The sequence below is a fragment of the Maniola jurtina genome, chromosome 27, assembly GCF_905333055.1.
Source record: "Maniola jurtina chromosome 27, ilManJurt1.1, whole genome shotgun sequence".
Lineage (NCBI taxonomy): Eukaryota > Metazoa > Arthropoda > Insecta > Lepidoptera > Nymphalidae > Maniola > Maniola jurtina.
The window spans coordinates 1,253,320-1,273,895 of NC_060055.1; positions in this window are offsets into that span (position 1 = coordinate 1,253,320).

The window sequence follows — 20,576 nt, forward strand, 5'->3', positions numbered from 1 at the left end:
AATTTCTAGAAAGCGTTGTATAAGCACTGCTTCGTTGGTCTATCTATTAGAGCTATGAAATGCATGGAAAGCGGTATTTTAAAATTAAGTATTTGTGATCTTTATTTTTATATGTTTTTTTTTGCGTTATGGCCTAAATAAAAGAATATTTATTTATTCATAGGCAATTACACAAGCTGTGATAGCCTAGTGGTTAGAATGTCCGCCTCCTAATCGGAGGTCGCACCACTAACTTTTCAGTTATGTGCGTTTTAGGCAATTAAATATTTATTTGCTTTAACGGTGAAGGAAAACATCGTGAGGAAACCTGCATGCCTGAGAGTTCTTCATGTTCTCAAAGGTGTGTGAAGTCTGCCAATCCGCATTGGGCCAGCGTGGCAGACTATGGCCTAACCCTTCTCATTCTGAGAGGAGACCCGTACTCAGTAGTGGGGCGGAAATGGGTTGATCGATCATGTAATTACACAAGCGCAATGTATGATATATGTTCATGTTGATGATTGTATGTTCTAGATTTTGTTAATACGGTTAATAGTTAGTCAGTTAAAGGTCTTTAGGGGCACATAAAGAGGTCTTTAAGTGCCCCTTGGAGAGCACGTAAAGACCTCTTTCGTCCGCCGCGCTTTGTATATGCCCAAGCCTTTAAGGTTATTATGTTATATTATTACCGTGACTGGCGAACATATTGCACAACAAGCGGCGTAGTAGGGGAAAGTTGACACCAAGAGGAAAGCAAGGGCCGACTGATCAACCAATAGGGATGATGACTACTAGTCAAATCAGCGACTTTTTATCAAACGTAACAAGGGAGCTTGTATGAAATACACAGATGTGACGTCATAAATGTTTGTCGTAATTTGAGCACTTTTTTAGTTAAATCGATAATTTGAAATAGTTAGCAAACTTAAAACTAATAGCAGACTTGGATTTTACGAATTTCAGAAGACTCTATTTAATAGTCCCTAAGAAATAATTTATTTTTGACACAGTCACCATCCCAATTAAAATAGAAACACAGACAGACAGACTGGATGAGATTATAGCGGTTCCTTGTTTTGCTACGGATCTCTAAAAATTGACTACTGTGCATTTTTCCAACGTTTGCGGGTCACTATATACCTACGGACAAATTACGGAATACTCATTAAAACATTAATATTTTTTATTTGCATGTTTTGTAAGTAAACAATCAAAATAATATCATCAAAGAAATTCATCATAATTTTATTATTTATGCAAGCATGTCCGTTAAATGATATTCAAATAAGTTTAAATACCTTAAATGTCCTGTTTATTAGAGTATAGAATGATTTATTTGCATGAAAATAATTATATTTTATAGCGTAAAACAAGTAGTCCAGCGAGTTTGCCTGGTAGGAGGCTTCGGCCGTGGCTAGTTACCACCCTACCGGCAAAGCCGTGCCGCCAAGCGATTTAGCGTTCCGGTACAATGCCGTGTAAAAACCAAAGGTTTAATGAAAACTGCCGAAAGGTGCCAACGGGGTCCTATTACTAAGCCTCCGCTGTCCGTCCGTCTGTCAACGGGCTGTATCTCATGAACAGTGGCGTGCACAGGATTCAAAGTCAAGTCCTAAATACTACTACCAGGACTACTACTAGGATCTAAATACTGGCAGGTTATAATGAAAAAGAGCGTTGAGCTATTTTAATCAGGGTAAGCAGTGCTTTAATGCCTCTATGATTTGCACGCCACTCGTCATGAAACCTAATAAGTAGAGTTGAAATTTTTATTGCCGCTATAACAACAAATATGTACCCAATAACAAAACAAAGATGGCGAATTTAAAAATGGCCGCCATATATGTAAATAGTATAATTAATATTACTCGTATCTTGTTTAATGATACGGAACCTTTCATGTGTGTATCCGACTCGCACTTGGCCTGTTTTTGTACAATGCGCTCATGCCTCGTGTTCAGAATGGATTACTTGTTTTGCGCGTATAGTACGCGATCCAGGTGGGGACACCCCCGCGCTAACCCGCTGCGGGATAGCGCGGGTGACGTGCGGGGCGTCCCCCCGCCTCATACCCCGATTGCCATCTCGACCTGTCGCGACAGGTACTATACCTTACGTACGTCTATATAAGTAGCGGGTGCTATTTAATTATAAGTTTTTTTTGTATGTCCGTCTATGTTACAATATGAAATGAATATCATAATATTAATCATCATGATCAACTCATCGCCGGCTCACTACGGAGCACGGGTCTCCTCTCAGAGTGAGAAGGGGTTTGGACATAGTGTACCACGCTGGTCAAGTGCGGATTGGCAGACTTCACACACCTTTGAGAACATTATGGAGAACTCTCAGGCTGAAATCTATAAAGCGCACTTTGACTTTGCTCTGACTTAAGATTGAGTTAAAACGAGACAGATTTATGTGAGAGATATAGCTCTGTCTCGTTTTAACTCTGTCTTAAGTCTAAGCAAAGGCAGAGCGCGCTCTATAGATCTCACCCTCAGGCATGCAGGTTTCCTCACGATGTTTTCCTTCACCGTTAAAGCAAGTGATATTTAATTACGAAAAACGCACATAACTCGGAAAAGTTACTTAATAGTTCAGTTAACTATAAAATAGTTAGCTTCCATCTTAGACTGCATCATCACTTACCACCAGGTGAGATTGCAGACAAGGGCTAACTAGCATGCTATGGGGGTTCGATCCCGGGCACGCACCTCTAACTTTCCGGAGTTACATGCGTTTTAAGCAATTAAATATACATAATTCAAATTCAAAATATTTTTATTCAATTAGACTTTTACAAGTTCTTTTGAATCGCATTTGAAAGCATCTCATCAATTGAAAGCATCTGCCACTGGTTCGGAATGCCTTTCCTACCGAGAAGAACCAGCAAGAAACTCGGCGGTTGCTCTTTTCAAAGATTTGATATACAATATTATGCCATGTACAAAAGCAATTGAAGTCCCACGCATTGCTGGAGCGAGCTGCAGGTCAAATCCACGCTCTTTTATCATTTACATAATCTTCGATTGTATAATATGGTTTTCTCAGGAGCGTAGTTTTAAAAGATTTTTTGAACTTGTGTAAACGCAAGTCCAAAAAGCACTTGCTTCAACGGTGAAGGAAAACATCGTGAGGAAACCTGCATGTCTGAGAGTTCTCCATAATGCTCTCAAAGGTGTGTGAAGTCTGCCAATCCGAACTTGGCCAGCGTGGTAGACTATGGCCAAATCCCTTCTCATTCTGAGAGGAGATCCGTACTCTGTAGTGAGCCGGTGATGGGTTGAGATTATGATTCTTTTTGTAACTTTGCTATTCATTTCTCAATATTTTTTTTGTAATTACGTATAAGTATAATGACTTTTATATTATTAGGTTTATTCTCGATTATTTTCAATGAATCAAGCATTTGTTTTTTAATCTATTTTGTTTTTGGAGGTATTTTGTTTGTGTTACGTTCGGTCGATCTCTACAATTATGATCCAAAATATTTTACGAAATTTTTTCCCAACGTTTGATTTAGCTTTACTTGAGGGCAGCAAAATATATGTATTGTACTTAAAAATATGAAACAATGGCGTTGATTCGGATGTCTTTCTCTAAACTAAATTTAAAGTATCTGCATCTTTTTCTTTTTAATATTGCTAAAAAAGGACGGAAAATGAATTTTAAACACAGTTCTCAAGATTGGCATATAAAGTCCAAGGTTCGACAGTTCTAAATCAAAATAAGTTTGTCTGTCCTTTTCTTATCACATTGGTAAGAAAGAGATGCAAATGCTCTAAAAATAATTTGCCATCAAAATCAATAACATTGTGGCTAATCACAATCTCTAAATTAAACGAAATTGATATCTCTAAATCTATTACTATCCTTTTCCGTAGAGAGCCTTATGAAAGGGATGGCAATACATTTAGACCGGTCATTTTAGTTTAGAGATTTGGTAGTGTGGAACTGAATTAGTTACATTTTTTTTGTTTCAACCCTTTGCCTACATTGAAAATTGAAATAAGTGTAATTTGCCAAATTCCTAAGTTCAGTATGGTTAGTATAAGAATTTGGGGGTTATTCCGTTTATGCACCCTAAAACACCCATCCTAGGGTGTATACTCGGAAACGTATGGTAATCCCTAGGGTGGCTCTTTTAGGGTGGATAAATGGAGTAAGTTGATTTCACATCTCACCTATGTCGATAGAATCTGAAAACAAATGGACCTTAAAGTACTTGTTTTAAAGCTCAAATTCGTCCATATATTAAAGCCTCGATAGCTTAACGGTTGAGAAGCGGACTGAATTCCGAAAGGTCAGTGGTTTAAACCCCACCCGTTGCACTATTGTCGTACCCACTCCTGACACAAGCTTCACGCTTAATTGGAGGGGAAAGGGGAGTATTAGTCATAGTTAGCATGACTAATATTCTTTAAAAAAAAAGCGAAAACCTTGTGTAATTAAAATCGGTGTTACCGAATTCCCGACTTTAAATCAAGGAGTTTTTGGTCCATTTTACTTTGCTTTGCCATTCGAATTGTATCAACGTTGCCGCGTTGGTTAGATTTAAAATCTCATACTAACCATACAGATAAATTTTATTGTACAACGTTATTTTGATGTTACTTTTATAACCGCCTATTTTTTTTATAACTTTAAGATTAAAAAAATGTAAATTAAGAAAACTCTATGCCACCTTGTTTCATACATTCATAGACTAAAAAATATTATAGAGTTATTACATTTCCGTCTAAGGGCTTCTTCACAGTGTAAGATTTTAATTCATAACTAATTATAGACTAGCTTTTGGTCGCGACTTCGTTCGTGTGGGTTTAGGTTATTCAAAGTCAAAGTCAAAATCAAAGTAACTAGGTACAATTGTACTTGTGATGGTCGGAATTGCTAAATGTGTACGATATAGTGTTGATAATTAATTAAGTAACTTAAAACTAAAGCTACGAGGGTTCCAAACGCGCCCAAGTCTGAGAAGAGCCCACAGCAAACTCGGCCGGGTGTTTTTTTTTATCATCACTTCTTTACAAAATCACATACTTATAAGAACTATCAAAGTAGCCTATATATCTCCAGTATACAGTAAGACTAATCATCATCATCATCATTATCACCAACCGATAGACGTCCCCAGCTGGACATAGGTAGGGACTTCCACACCCCACTGTCTTGCGCCGCCGACATCCAGCGGCTCCTATACACTCGTTTGACTTCGTCTGTACACCTATAAGGGGTCTGCTAATTATCATGTGGGAGGTCGCCATTCTAGCACTTTGGGACCTCAACGTTTGTCGGTTCTTAGAAATATGTGCCCCGCCCATTGCCACTTCCGGCATCAGTTTTCTTCTCCACTTTTAATAGGCAATCTTCTAGGCAAGCGCGCTCCATCTTAGGCTGCATCATCACTTGCTGGCAGGTCTGATTCAAAGTCAAAATCATTTATTCAAAGTAGGTACAATTGTTAAACTTGTACGATATAGTGGTGATAATTAATTACGTTACTTAAAACTAAAGCTACGAGGGTTCCAAACGCGCCCAAGTCTGAGAAGAGCCCGCAACAAACTCAGCCGGGTATTCTTTTTTTTTTTATTGCAGCCGTAGCCTATAAATTTAAAAAAAACTTCAATTTCTCAAACCGTTAAGCTATGTCGGTTACTCCGGTTCTTCTACGGAACTTCTTCATTTCTGATTTGATCAAGTATAGAATGTATAGAATAAGATGTGCAAAAGATAGCCAATGTGGGCGAAGTCGCGGGGAAAAAGCTTGTATTTCAAGAACTTAAAAATAAGGATCTCGCAAATTTCATATCAGAAGGTTGCATAAAGTTTTAATTTATTTTCAGACGGAAGGAATTTTGCAAAACTTTACAATAAATACTGTACAATACTTAATTATTGCCATACCTACGTAATCCACCTAGTTTTTGAAAAACAAAAAAAAAAAAAATTAAGTCTTATAAGGTCCAGTTGCATGACATGTTATAGTTTAACTTTGAACATCAATAAACATAAAACAGCAAAGTGGGTGCACAAGTCAGTATCTATGCCTACTCCATGATTATTGATTAGGGTTAAATAATTTTTGCCCTGACAGTCAACAATTTGTAACTTGTGCAAACTCATTTTTCTTTTCACCGTAATTTCAACCGCTTGTCATGCAGGATCTAAGATATCTATCTAGACAGATCTAAAATTTTGAAGGTTTATTCCGTTTTAAACACCCTAAAACATCCTAGGGTGTGGGCTGTGGGTGTATTCTCGGAGACGTGTGTATCTATCCGCCCCGGACTAAAAGTAATATACGAATTCCGAGTTTACACCCTAGGGTGGGTGTTTTAGGGTGAACAAACGGAACATTTTAAAGAGATATTTGATTAAAATTCCTTTCGTTCGAAAAACTAAACTTAGATAGACTATTATATGTGTAACGCTTAACTGAGATGGGGCGGGTTACGATAGAATGACAGTGACGTTCAATTTCTTCATTTTGACGTCTAATGTCACCCTCGCAACCCGCGTTCACTATAACTTGTCCCTCTCATGTTGGCACCATTGCTTTATTTGCTTTATTCCTTAGGTGGATGCGACGGGTCTGCCCGCGAAATTCAAATTTAATTTGGTTATTCGCGATTTGTAATCTAATACGACAACGTAGGCTTATGGCATTTTAATTGCGCCAATGGCAGTATCATTCTCACAGGTTTATATAAAAATCTTTACTTGAAAGTGTTCAGTTTAAGAAATTAGTCAAAATAATGAGTTTGACGTGAGTTACTCACAAATTAGTCGATACTAGAGCTAATTTCTTAAACTGGACCCTTTCAAGTAAAGATTTTTATATAAACCTGTGAGGATAATACTGCCATTGTCGCAATTGAAAATGCCATAAGCCTACGTTGTCGTATTAGCTTACGAATTGAAAGAAAGAAAGAAAGAAAAACTGTTTATTTGGTACCAACAAAAATATAACTTAAAATAAATAAAATATAAAATGGGACGCGAGGTGTGTGGTGCCAAAATGGACTCCACTCAGCATTTGCTGCGCCTGTGTCGGGAACGCAGGCACAGCGCTGGTCTTCCGTGAAGCCAGAAGTTTCGGACGGTAACTATAGGATGCAATATACAAAATACAAATACAATACAAAATAAATAATGTGGTTAGTAGATATAGGGTTAGTACAATAATTTAATGATAAAGTAGGTATAAAGTATATATTATATGTATATATTATATGTATATAATTTATATAATAAAATAAAGTAGAATAAAGATGTGGGAGGACCTGAACTACGCGCCTTCCTCACCCTTTTGCTGACGCAATAACAAAATTCTTAAATTTGATTTGAACCATGTTTTTGATTTGCTTATATCGCGCAGGGGAGGAGGCAAGTTGTTCCAGCATTTCGTAGCGGCATATTTAAAGCTGCCACGAAATGCTGCGGTTACGTGATGAGGAGTTTTAAGAGTCCAGACTCTGTTGGAGCGAGTGTTGGTCTTTTTGGCCCATTCGATCTTATTAAAGAGGTAGTAAGGCTTTTGAGACTGTATCACCCCAAACAGTAACGAGGCCAAGTGCAACTCCCTTCTGGTTTTCATATTGAGCAGGTTTCCTTTATTGATGTAGGGCGAGATGTGCGATCTTGGAGGAACATTATAGCAGAATCGTATACAGGCGTTTTGAATTCGCTGAATAAGCCGTTGAGTGCGACTTAACAACATGGGACCATACAGGGCGTCGGCGTAGTTCAATCTGGAGAGAATTAATGCTTCGCAAACCTTGAGGCGAGTGTCAGTGGTAAGAAACTTACGTACGCGGTAAAGAATTTTAAGTTTATAGAAACAGGTTCGGGCTACTTGAAGTATGTGGTTCTCAAAACGAAGTTCGCTGTCAGTCAGAACTCCCAGATTTCTAGCTTCTGTGGTCCGTTCCAGCACTTCACCTCTGACGCACACTGGAGGAGCATTGAGAGGAATTTTTGCTATACTCTGACGAGTTCCGAGAAACATGTATTTCGTCTTACTACAGTTTAGAACGAGCTGGTTTGAATCCGACCAGTCTGCAATACTTTCCAAGTCTTCATTAATTAAAGTTACAGCATGAGAGATATTACTTAATTTAAAGGATGTATATATTTGTGTATCATCAGCATACATATGGTAATTACAGTTATTTATACTCTTAATGATATCTGCTGTGTATATAATAAACAAAAGGGGTCCTAATATAGATCCTTGCGGAACGCCGTTAGTCACTGGTTTGAGTGTCGAATCTACAGTATGGCCATTAGAATGTCGCAACTGTACAAACTGAGAGCGGTCATTGAGATAACTTGCAAACCATTGCAAGGAATTAGAATCCAAGCCATAGAACGACAGCTTAGCGAGCAATAAAGCTGTATTGATGGTGTCAAAGGCACGCGAGAAATCTAGTAGTATAAGCAAACTCACTTCACCGGAATCTTGTGATGCTAGTATATTATCGACAACATCAATCAGAGCGGTGGCAGTCCCACAATTTTTTCTGAAACCAGATTGTCGCTCAGGCAGAATATCATGCTTCTCTACGTACTTGGTCAGCTGCTCACAGATTACTTTTTCAAGAATCTTTGACAGGCAGGGAAGAATACTGATAGGACGTAATTCTTTGAGAGTAGTGACATTCGCTTTTTTTGGAATCGGTCTGACTATTGCAGTTTTCCAGACTTTCGGAAAAACACCCGTTTCAATTGACCGATTTATAATTGCAGTTATAACGCTTAGGGTTGTGGGTAAGGTTAATAAAATCATATCTAATGATATCGCGTCGATCCCAGTAGCGTTCGATCTCAGAGAACTAATGATTTTTCTTACTTCACCTTCTGTAACACAGTGAAGCTTAAACTTAAAATTGCCAAAAGTATTCGTTTTATAATAAGCAATATCAGTTTCTTTGACATTTTTATGCACTTGTATGTCTAGGAAATGATTATTTATAATGTTTGGATCTTTGAATGTATTTATTATATCCTCATCAGAAGTATTGCTTTTTGGAACAACGTATTTTCTGAGGTTTTTCCATAATAGTTTTGAATCATTAATGTATTTATTTATATAATGATTATGAAAGGCCTCCTTTTCCCTATAGAGAGCGGTATTAACTATATGCTTAAGATCTTTATAATACTTCTTGCTAACTTCACAGCTAGCGTCTAGACGTGACTTCGCATGTGCATCATTACGTAATTTCATCATTTGTACAATAGTAGGAGTGATCCATGGGTAAGATTCCTCTTTAATAGTAATAGTTCTCAGTGGTGCATGGACATCAAATAACAATAAAATGTATGAATTAAATGTCTCAAGCATGGTATTTACATCTTGCATGCCAATAATGAGATCCCATTCTATTTGGTTAAGATGTACATCAAATAAGTCCTTGTCTATATTTTTTAATGAACGAAAAGTGAGTTTCTTGGGTACTCGTTTGGTATTTACGACATCAACTTCACACTTCACAAATGCATGCCTGCTCAAGTCGGGGATAAAATCAATGTGGATATTTGAGATGCTAATGTCTGCACAAATGAGATCTAAAAGGGTTGAGCTATGGTCTGTAAAATGAGTCGGATCCGTGACATACTGCGTAAGATTCAAGTATCTTAAAAAGTCACTCAGCTTCTTGTAATTTGCAGTGTCGGGCTGTAACATGTCAATATTGAAATCACCCAGTAGAATAGTATGGTCATAGTTCGAAAACGAACTTACCGATGCAGTCAAAGCATCTATGAAAATAGTTGCATCGAGCCAAGGCGGACGGTATGCCGTACCAATGATAAGCTTTAAACCTTTAAACTGACACGCCAGCCACATCTGTTCCACCGGAGGGCTTTCCGGGTGAGCACAAAGTTTAACATTCACACCTCGCCGAACATAAAAACCTACTCCGCCTCCGCGCATGCGCACGCTAGACGGCCGCGGGATATGACATAACTTGTAACCAGGTACCTTTGGCGCGCGACAGTCTTCGCCCTCCTTTAACCACGTCTCATTAATAGCCATTATGTCCACTCCGTGAGTCTGCATTGAATCAATTGCAAAAAACCAAATTAAATTTGAATCTCGCGGGCAGACCCGTGTCATGCACCTTGTGTGATTTGCAATGGTGCCAACATACCGTCTGGGGACAAATAAAGTGAACGGTCCATACTTTACGAGCTGTCTCAGCGATACAGTATACCCTGTCACTGTACCCTATTATAGAATAGTATTGAATTTCCTGTCTTGTAGTAATAAAGTAGATAAGTGAATTGAAACGTTTTTATTGTAGTTGATAGCTAGCGTGAGGGAAATTTACTTTGAACGTAAATCGTAATCAAATGTGTAACCTATTAAAAATTATGAATAGAAGAAAAAGTTGTTTTATTAACCCCCCACCCAAAAAGAGGGGTGTTATAGGTTTGACGTGTGTATCTGTGTATCTGTCTGTGGCATCGTAGCGCCTAAACGAATGAACCGATTTTAATTTAGTTTTTTTTGTTTGAAAGGTGGCTTGATCGAGAGTGTTCTTAGCTATAATCCAAGAAAATCGGTTCAGCCGTTTGAAAGTTATCAGCTCTTTTCTAGTTACTGTAACCTTCACTTGTCGGGGGTGTTATACATTTTTAATTTACACTTGTTTTTACCTACTTTTCAATCGTCCGCGCATCTACCACTGGTTCGGAATGCCTTCCTACCGAGAAGAGCCAGTAGGAATCAGATCTTCACGTCAATAAGTTCATGACAGGATTTCAGTTCAGACTGAGGGGGCAAATTCGGACCTCTGAGGTCGGTCACCCATCCAGTTACCGACTTGGGTCAACGTTGCTTAAGTTGATACCTACTATCTTTCAAAGGTAATACCCACTAAATCTATTGTGTTGTTATTATTTTATTGAACCTACTAATAAAGAAATCGTAATTTTATTGGTGCTGTAGTATTGATAAAATTGATAACTATAGGTAATAAATACCAAAGATTTGATTTTATTTACTTAGGTGCACTGGCCTGTGAAAAAACACTCAAGACTCAAGTTTTTAACGACTAAGTAACTACCTACCTTTTTTTCTCTCGTCTGGCTTTACAAAGATTAGCCAATGTCAGTTTGTAGTTATTTGTAACAAGTTAGATAAACTGTACAAGTATGAACCCCGTCTGTGCCGGCGCTCGCCGACACACGCACGGCACCCCCTTAGAGCGCTTTCCAGTCAGTTTTAACAAAAAAACACTCCAATAAGGCAGAGCACGCTCGCCAGCTAACACCAACACAGACGAATTCCCTACCTATTCCACCTAAAATGTAAGGGTGCGTTTCCACTGACGTGGAGTGGAGCGGAGAAGAGCAATGAAAAGTGGCAAGTGTTTTCATTGACGCGGAGCGGGGCGGAGTGGAGCTGAACTGAGCAGTTTTTTTTTAGTCATTACAGGCAAGCGCTTGACCGCAATCACACCTGATGGAAAGTGATGATGGGACGCGTTTACTTAGAAGATGCCTATTCACTCTTGTTTTAATGATACCCGGGTGGGTTGTAATTGGTAGGAAACACAGTCGCGGAAGAGTATTCCAAACCTTAGCCATGCGTATGAGGAATGATGACGCAAAACGTTTCGTGCGTGTAGAATGTAGATGCAATGTCAACTAGAGCTGCATTGAGCCGTGTTCCAATCAGTCAAATTTGTCTACCGTTTCCGCCGCGCCGCACCGTCCCGCTAACCCCCGCTCGGCACCAAAGTGTGTCTGTCTGCTACCTAATCATTGCCCAACAGTTTAACCGATTCCGACAAAATTTGGTACTCGGTTAACTTATAGGTACTCCGGGGATGGACAGGAAAATCAAAGAGTTCCCCGGGATTCCCAAAAACCCATCCGCTTAAGCGATTTGTATGAAATTTGGTACCGAGGTAGGTAGCTTGCGTTCCTGTAATTGACATATGCAACTTTTTATCCCGGAAAATCAAACAGTTCCTACGAGATCTTTAAAAATCTAAATCCACGCTGACGAAGTCGCGGGCATCATCTACTATTATATGTATTTTATTTGAAAGTCCACTCCGCCCACCTCCGCGTCAGTGGAAACGCACCCTTAAGGTGGACTTTCGAGTCGAGCGTCTGTGACGACACGGCGGCAGATTAATGTGGGTACCTATGCAATTGTACATAGTGAAGCAAACCCTCACACACCTTATGAGAGCATTATGGAGAACTCTCAGGCATGCAGATTTTCTCACGACGTTTATTAACCCCCGACCCAAAAATAGGGGTGTTATCAGTTTGACGTGTGTATCTGTGTATGTCTGTGGCATCGTAGCTCCTAAACTAATGAACCGATTTTAATTTAGTTTTTTGTTTGAAAGGTGGCTTGAGAGTGTTCTTAGCTATAATCCAAGAAAATCGGTTCAGCGGTTCGAAAGTTATCAGCTCTTTTCTAGTTACAACCTTCACTGTCAGGGGTTATAAATTTTTAATTTACACTTGTTTTACAATATTTTCATTATAAGCAGGTAAATCACATACGACACCGAACTGATAACAATCTAAGATTGTGCTAACGATAATGCATGTACATATGTTTTTCACTTGTTACAATGCCAAGGTAGGTATAATAGGTACTTTGTCTGATGCGCGACAAGAAATATCGATTATATTTCACGATAAGTCGATAAAGTTCAAATTGTATGTCTTTATCGATGACGTCGACTGCACTTGATAGGTACTTAGCTACTTATTACCTATGCAGTCAAGTTTAACAGGGCTCTCTCGGTCACTCGCTTCATACAATCGTAGTTCCAATTTCATTTGAATATTAAGCAACCAAAGTCCATGAAATTTTGCAGACATATTCTAGAAACTAAAATATATGTCTGTGGTTTTCCAGATTTCTGTTAAAATATTCGGTTTCAAAGTTACGCGGTCTTGAAAATTTACATACAAATCTTTGAGCCCCTGTAATTTTAAAACTACATATTTTTAGAAAAATCTACAACACCACAGACACAGATATTAGTTTCTAGAATATGTCTGCAAAATTTCATGGACTTTGGTTGCTTATAATATTCAAATGAAATTGGAACTAAGTACGATTGTATGAAACGAGTGACGGAGAGAGCCCTGTTAAATTGTCATTTCGATGGTCGACCGCGGAAGCTTCTTAGTGATCTATACTAATAAATAAAATTGAAGTGACTGTCTGTTTGATCGGGCTAATCTTCGAAATGGCTGAACCTATTTTGACGGAACTTTCACAGACAAGTAGAGGATTAACCAAGGAGTAACATACGCTACTTTTTTAACCGACTTTAAAAATGGAGGAGTTGTGTTTTTCTACCTATACACTGATATCTCCGAGATTTCTGAACCGATTTGCATAATTTCTTTTAATCGATAGAGGAACTTTGCGACATTGTTCCATAAAAAATTTGGATTCCAACTCCTCAATCCTGATGCTGCAGGGGATCTGACCAATGCACGCGGGCGAAGCTGCGGGCATCATCTAGTCTCATAATATAACTATTCTTTTCGCCATTTTTATTTTATTTTATTATTAACTATCAAATATTGAATGTTTTACAATCTGCTTTTAACAACAAAAAACCACTAAGGTTTACTATTGTTGCGTATCATTCCGTCCATTAATCAATTTAGGGTATAGTGCTTCCATAAATCACATCACACTAATATTATAAAGGTGAAAGTTTGTATGTGTGTGTGTGTGTGTGTGTGTGTATGTTTGTAACTCCTTCACGCAAAAACTACTGGACGGATTGGGCTGAAATTTAGAATGGAGATAGATTATACCCTGGATTAGCACATAGGCTACTTTTTATCCCGGAAAATCAAAGAGTTCCCACGGGAATTTAAAAACCTACATCCACGCGAACGAAGTCGCGGGCATCAGCTAGTAGTGAATATAAAGTAGGTTTAGCAAATAAAATCCTAAGCACGCTTTCAAAAGCTTGCGAAAACTTATCTTATCACGAAATAGCTGAGTTAATTAAACTACAAATGCCCCGATGTTGAACATTGATGTTACAAGTTTACGTCATTAGATATTCAATTTTGAAATAACTTAGATAGGTATGTTTATATAGAAACACGATATAAGCACGTGGAAGCCGGTACCTATGCTACCTACCTAAGGCATTTGATTTAGCAAGCGCCCGGGGCGCGTGCGAGACACTGCGAAGACAAAATATAGGAAATTAATTTATACTAGCTGTGCCCGCGACTTCGTTCGCGTGGAATAGTGACTTTTCGGGCAGCATATACTCTGTATAAATGTTCGCCGTGATTCTTTAAATTGACATAACTTTTTTATTTATAACCCGATAGACATGAAATAAACACTAAATTTTAAGTGAAGCTTACTACAATATATTAGTGAAAACCGTATCTAAATCGAATAAGCCGTTTCTGATATTAGCGTGCACAAACACAAAGACAAACAGACAAAAAAAAAAATTAATTACAATTTCGGGTTCGGCATCTATTATAATAACAACCCCTGCTACTTTTTTTTTATATATTTCCATTGTACAGACACCACTTTTCTACAATTTTATTATATGTATAGATTAACTAGGACAGCCAGAACCACTTATATGTCAAGACTACCACCGGTTTGGAAAGCAGTTTCTATTGAGAAGAGAAGGCAAGAAACTCAGCAGTTGCTCTTTTTTAGAAAATATTAGGTACAATATGTGAATATACAGTACGAGTATAAGTATAAGCAATCTATTCAGCAGACCTTGATAAAAAGTAGCGTATGTCTGTCCCCGGGATTTAAGAGCGTTGAAGCATGAGCTTGGAACACAAGTTTAGGTATTTACCCGAGGTTCTTTGTTTGTTTCCGTGAACGGACGTACCCAGCGCAGTTTAGTTTATAACAAACCGTTTTGATCCTAGACGATTTTCAAACAGATTATTTTTTCAATATTTTTAAGTATGTGGTGTTAGTTTGTCGTTTTTTTTTCAAAACAATGATGTTTTTTAAAACAGTGTATTGTCTTTATAGATTAAGTACGAGTGAATAAAACTTATAATTGTAGTCAGTACTTAATACTAATCTATATCTTAATACAATATACTTGTGTAAGTATAAGAGAGTCAAGAAATTATACAAAATTCAACTTTCCTTATACATATTTACGAAAATATGGTTCCCTTATCATGCACAGTATAAATAGTTACACCTACTATAATAATTTTCACACATATATTTATAAAGGCTAAAATAAATGTGAAATCCGTCTAAAATTTAAACAGTCTTAAATATTTAATTTGCAATATTATCAAAAATATAATGCAATGCTAATACTCATAAAGACATTGAGCATTTTTTATTTATTTATGGTCCTTTACAATCTTTTCAAATTTTATTGTTAGTACTAAATCGTACTTACCGTAAGCGCAAGACAATGGACAGTACAATGAAAGGGATTAACAGGTACAAAAATGCAGATGTTACACTTGAGTAGGTATTTATTCATCAAAAATAAGTGCATTGCTACACGAGTAAGCTAGGGATACAAAAACAAAATAAGATAAAGTTCAAAACTAAAAGTACAAAAACCCACCTACTACTTTTAAAGACTTCACCGCAGATGATTGATTTATATTTGAATATGTATAAATTATTATATACATGTATTCGAAATTTTCATAGTAACTGCTATGACTTGATATCAAACTCGATCCATCTATTTCAAGTTTATTTTTTCTCGATATACATTTCTTTTTCATGTCATGTGTAGGTAAACCAATTTCAATATACTTTTTTGGGTTTTGTAGGTTATATCTCTTACATTCGTTTTGATTATGATAAGTTCTTTTATGACATATCGGAAAATTTTATGACATATGACAATATAGCCTCTAACACACGGAATGGTAAAGCGAAGCCAAAGAGAGATCTCATTTATCAAAATTTAATGTGCAGTTTGGCAGTAATAAGTGAATCGATGAGCCAATAAACAAACAAATACGCAACACAACACGTGACAGGTTGTGATGGCAATCAGAGTGAGGACGCCCCGCACACCCACACAATCCCTGGGCTAATCCGGTGCGGGATAGCGCGGGTGACGTGCGGGTGTGCAGAACGTCCCCCGCCTCATACCTCGATTGCCATCTCGACCTGTCACGTACTATACATAGCTCCCGAAAACTCAGTTCTCTCTTAGTTACATACTATAATATTATAAATGCGAAAGTGTGTCTGTCTGTCTGTCTGTCTGTCTGCTACGCTTTCACAGCTCAACCGCTGAACCGATTTTGATGAAATTTGGTACCAACTTAGGATATTTTCCGGGAAAGGACATAGGCTACTTTTTATCCCGGAAAAACAAACAGTTCCCCCGGGATAGCACGCTGTGTTTCACGCATTTGTCGTTCAATAACGCCGCAACAGAGCTACGGTTTGACGGCATTTTTTGCACAGACATAATTGAAGACATAACAAGTGATACAGAATACTTTTTTTCCAAAATAAACAAACAGTTCCCAAGGGACAGCACGCTATTTTTCACGCATTTGTCCTACAATAACGCCGCAACAGAGCTACGGATTGACGGCATTTTTTTGCGTAAACATAGTTGAAGACCTTGCAAGTGATATATGCTACTTTTTCCAGAAAAAACAAACAGTTCCCACGGGATAGCATACTATTTTCTCGTATATTTGTCGTTCAATAACGCCACAACAGAGCTATTTATTAACGTCAATTTTTTGCATTGACATAGTGGAGGATCTAAAAAGTGAAATAAGCAACTTTTCTCTCTAAAAATCAAACAGTTCCTGCAGGATAGCATGCTATCGTTCAGGCATTCGTCATTCATTAACGCCGCAACAGAGCTACAGATTGACGCTTTTTTTGCAAAGACATAGCTGAGAACCTAATAAGTAATAAATGAGACTTTTTCTGCCGAAAAATATGGACACTTCCCGCGGGATAGCATACTATTTTTCACGCATTTGTCGTTCAATAACGCCATAACAGAGCTACGGATTGACGGCATTTTTTGCACAGACATAGTGAAGAATATAAAAAGTGAAATAAGCTACTTTTCTCTCTAAAAACCAAACAGTTCCTGCAGGATAGCATGCTATCGTTCAGGCATTCGTCATTCAATAACGCCGCAACAGAGTTACGGATGGACGCTTTTTTTGCAAAGACATAGCTGAGAATCTAATCACACTAATATTATAAAGGAGAAAGTTTGTATGTGTGTGTGTGTATATTTTTACTCCTTCACGCAAAAACTACTGGACAGATTGGGGTGAAATTTAGAATGCAGATAGATTATACCATGGATTCGCACACAGGCTACTTTTTATCCCGGAAAATCAAAAAATTCCCACGGGAATTTTAAAAACCTACATCCAAGTGAACGAATTCGCGGGTATCAGCTAGTCACATCACACTAATATTATAAAGGCGAAAGTTTGTATGTGAGTGTGTGTGTGTGTGTGTGTGTGTGTTTTTGATACTCCTTCACGCAAAAACTACTGGGCGGATTGGGCTGAAATTTAGAATAGAGATAGATTATACTCTGGTTTAGCATATAGGCTACTTTTTATCCCGGAAAATCAAAGAGTTCCCACGGAATTTTTAAAAAACTACATCCACGCGAACGAAGTCGCGGGCATCAACTAGTAAGTAATAAATGCAACTTTTTCCCCCGAAAAATATTATATGAACACTTCTCGCGGGATAGCATACTATTTTTCACGCATTTGTCATTCAATAACGCCACAACAGAGCTATGAATTGACGTCATTTTTTTAGGGTTCAAGCAAAAACGGAACCCTTATAGGATCACTTTGTTGTCTGTCTGTCTGTCTTTCCGTCGTGTCTGTCAAGAAACCTATAGGGTACTTCCCGTTGACCTAGAATCATGAAATTTGGCAGGTAGGTAGGTCTTACAGCACATGTACAGGAATAAATCTGAAAACTGCGAATTTAAAAAAAATGTTTCAATTTTCAAACTAAGGTAACTATACCAAGTGGGGTATCATATGAAAGGACTTTACTTGTACATTCTAAAACAGGTTTTTATTTATTTTTATGCATAATAGTTTTTGACTTATCGTGTAAAATGTTGGAAAAAATAGCCGAGTACGGAACTCTTAGTGCGCGAGTGTAACTCGCACTTGGCCGGTTGTTTTGCATAGACATAGTCGAGGAAAAAGTGTTATAGACTACTTTTCCTTTCAAAAAAAAAACAAATAGTTCGCGCAGGATAGCATGCTAAAACACATGATAAAATAACTTAGGCATTGCATAAAATATTGTAACAAACCTCAATTATTATTAAAACCTTGAATCACGCGAGTGATGCCGCGGGTAATAGCTAGTTCAAAAATAAAACCATCATAAAGATCCACGAGGGATGACCACGTGCAAATGATAGTAATTATCCTATTGTTTCAGGTGTTATGGTAGAGTGTACAATGTATACAACCAAAATCTAAATACAAAATACCGTACTAATGCTGTAAAAGACAATAAACTAATGCTATTATGCAAATGAAAAAAAAAGAAATCATAATGGAATACAAGAAACCGCGCTAATGCCATAAAAGGACGATGAATCATCAAAATTTTATTTAGCGGCTAGGACAAATAGCAAGGCTATTGGGATATAGCATTGTCAGCCGGTAATAACTGTAAAACTATAAGCCTTTAAGAATATTTGATTCTGAAAAATTATAATTCTAGTCAATAACTAATTATACAAAATTCAACTTTCCGTTTATTTAAAAACATGGTTTTCCTTATCACAAACGGTATAATGAAACCTTGAGTATTGAGTTTTACATATTTATAAAAGCTCTTGAAATAAATGTGAAACCCATGTAAAATTTAAACAGTTAAAAATTTATTTTTTAGAAATTATTAAAAATATAGATCAATGCCACTGCTCTGATAGGCATTGATCTATTCTCTATCGAAATCGCGTTTTACAATTTTTTTCAAATTTTGAAAATTAAATTATTCCCTTTCAATGACAGGGAACAATAGATACCAATGCAGCTATTTGCTCGAGGCAATACTTATTTATTAACTAGCTGATGCCCGCAGCTTCACCCGCGTGGATTTAGGTTTCTAAAAATCCCGTGGGAACTTTTGATTTTCCAGGACAAAAGTAGCCTATCCGTAATAGCCCGTCCCCGGGATGCAACGCATTTCTGTACCACGTAAAAAACATCTAAACGGATGATCCTTTAAAAATCCCGAGGGATCACCAGGATTTAGGAATGCAATTCCTTACAGCATCATATTAACACAATTTAAAAATATACAAAAAGTTTTAATCTATCTTTAAGAAAAAATAGCGAGTATTAAAAATACCTAGTATTGAGAAGTGATAGTCGCACTACAATTTCAGGTAAATCGTAAATAATCCGATAACAATTGCTAAGCAAACAAGCGTTACGTCCGTTCTCGGAGAGGCCTCGGCCGATACTAATTTCCTAGTTCAATTTACTATTGCTTGTTGCACGGTTTTGTAGTGTGTTTCAAGATTATTTTTTGGAAACAAATATTAATTAAATTTAATTTTTTTTTTTCTGTTTATATTGCAAATATGTTCTTCTTTAATGAGTACTTAGTTTTATTTATAAATGAAGAAAAATAACCCACCTAAATGACAGTTTTATGTGTCTGTAGTTTTATGAAATTATGACTTTTTTGTTTGAATTTTTATAATGTAAAAAATGCCAAACGAAAGATTTGGTTCTGTCATCTTATTAGTTCAGGACCTTTTCTTTGGTAAATATATCTCTTTGTGAGAATCGACCAAGTAACTTTTGATGTAGTGAACGTCAAAGATGACACGAAATCCAAAATTCAGTAATAGTCTTTTGGTATTTTAGGCAATAAAAGATAAACTATGAATAAATTGCAAAATGTTGTCTGTCAATTTAATAAAACAGGAAATATTCTACAAAGTAGTATATACATGTTTTACATAAATGCAGTGTTTAATAAAATATAGGGGGGCAAAATGGCTTAAGAATAGCTCATGCCGGTTCAACACTCTTAAGTTCGTCAGAATCGAATCTGTTGGACCGTGAAAAATTAGCAGACAGACAGACAGATAGACCGATTGACAGACAAACACACTTTCGCATCACACTAATATTATAAAGGAGAAAGTTTGTATGTGTGTGTGTGTGTTTGTTACTCCTTCACGCAAAAAATACTGGACGGATTGGGCTGAAATTTAGAATTGAGATAGATTATACCCTGGATTAGCACATAGGCAACTTTTTATCCCGGAAAATCAAAGAGTTCCCACGGGAATTTTAAAAAACCTACATCCACGCGAACGAAGTCGTGGGTATCAGCTAGTTTATAATATTAGTATGGATTTTTTAGTTTGGGGACATGTTTTTACACCCTAGGGTGATTGTTTTAGAGTGGATAAACGGAAAAAGCCCCTTTTTAGGGTTCCGTACTTCAAAAGGAAAAACGGAACCCTTATAGGATCACTTTGTTGTCTGTCTGTCTGTCTGTCCGTCGTGTTTGTCAAGAAACTTATAGGGTACTTCCCGTTGACCTAGAATCAGGCATG